Here is a 1,927-nt window from a genome sequence, read left to right on the forward strand (position 1 = left end):
AAACCTATAAGACAATGATGAAAGAAATTGAAGTAATTAATGAAAGAAATTGTCATGTCTATTGATATTCCATCTCTTATTTGAAATCATTTTATGGTGTCTATTCCCAGTGATTCCCAGTTCTTCCCTTTTTCCTTTCTCGTATTTTTTGGGTTTTTTTTTAGTTCTATCATATATTTTTATTATACTTAGTGACTTCATAAATTTAGTCTTGTTAAATTAAAATGACTTTTTTCTATAAATATTTTGAACTGACTCATCTATATACAGAGTTAAAGTGAGTATTCATACTGACACACTACCCCACTTCTCCCTCCTCATCTCCTCAATGCAGGGAAGGAACGCTGTCTACAATTGATGAAGATTCTTCCAAAAAGATTGTAAATCAACTACATATATTGTGCAGGGTCTCTCTTAACTCCCCTCTGCTTGCCTTCCTGCTGAGCAAATTTTTTCTCTGAATTCCCCTCTCAGAATTTACTAATCAGTGTTCCTGGACCACATAGCATCTCTGTCGATGGGATCAGTGCTTCCACCTCCAGCAGCTTCCACTGGGGAAGTGACAGTGGCCCTGAGTCATTCTTCTTCTTCCCAGCCCTTGACACAATAGCCTCCCTTTCCTCACACATCACACCAAAGCTGTGATGGTCAGCCAGTGCTCAGCCCACAGGTGAAAGGGCAAGGGAAGGATCAAGGAAATTAAGGGTCACGTGAAAGAAATAGAGTCAATTGTGGGAATTTAGGGGGTCAGAGGTGATCATAGAATTAAATGCTGACATCTCTTTTATCAGTGGCTGTCTTTGGCCCAATATGTCACCCTGGATTTGGGAATTATATTGTGGATTTGGAAATTATTGTGCTGCCTGGACACCAGAACTGGGTCTTTGAGAAAGGAAAGGAGAAGATGGAGGATGTGTAAGTAAGGAAGGTGAATATTCAGATATCTGATACTCTCTCTACCAACCTTCAGAAGTCAGGCTGGTTTCTAACTCTCTTATATGGCAACACTTCACAATCGATGACGATAATTGGGTGTTTAGCCAACAATGAGACTAGATATCCCCGGCTCAGCTCAATGAAAACCATTTTGTAGTCCTGGAGGTCCTTCCCAAGCCTGAGAAATTCAGTTCTCTCCCATTATCATATTTCTAATGCTAGGACCTCAAGTACCCAGTAGGAAATGGAATCACTCTCTGTAATAGAAGTTGACCTGATGATACATGTTCTTTCTTCTTGTTTGTGACTTCATCTTATAAAAAAATCTCCCTGGGGTACCTGGGTGGCTCATTCAGTTAAGCATCTGCCTTCTGCTCAGATCGTGATCCCAGGGTCCTGGGATTGAGCTCCATATTAGGCTCCCTGCTCGGTGAGGAGTCTGCTTCTCCCTCTTCCTCTCCCCCAGCTTGTGTTCTCTCTCTCAAATAAATGAATAAATAAAATCTTAAAAAAAAATAAAAGAATCTCCCTATCTCCAGGAGACCTATCTAGGGTGGGATCTTGCTGCTTCAAGAAGTAAGATTTTCTTCCTTTCTTTACCTGGGCTAGAGGTTTCATTCCCCATCCTGTGCTTTCTCTTGGACTTGCAATGAGCCTTCCAGGAAACATAGGCTGCAATTTAACAATCCCCAAAGAGTGTTTTCCTATTCATAACCACCTTCAGAGTCTTATATTACTTCACTAATAGCAATAATGATTTTCAGACCCTTCCAGGTATTGTTTTAAAAACTCTAGATATTTTCACTCATTTAATCCTCATTGTTACTTTGCAATCCTCAAACAGCCAAGACACTCAAACCCTGTCATTTCAAAAGCACTTAGGCAACTTGCTTTTATTTTTTTTTTAAGATTTTATTTATTTATTTGACAGAGATAGAGACAGCCAGCGAGAGAGGGAACACAAGCAGGGGGAGTGGGAGAGGAAGCAGCA

The sequence above is a fragment of the Ailuropoda melanoleuca genome, chromosome 12 (genome assembly GCF_002007445.2).
Source record: "Ailuropoda melanoleuca isolate Jingjing chromosome 12, ASM200744v2, whole genome shotgun sequence".
NCBI classification, from domain to species: domain Eukaryota; kingdom Metazoa; phylum Chordata; class Mammalia; order Carnivora; family Ursidae; genus Ailuropoda; species Ailuropoda melanoleuca.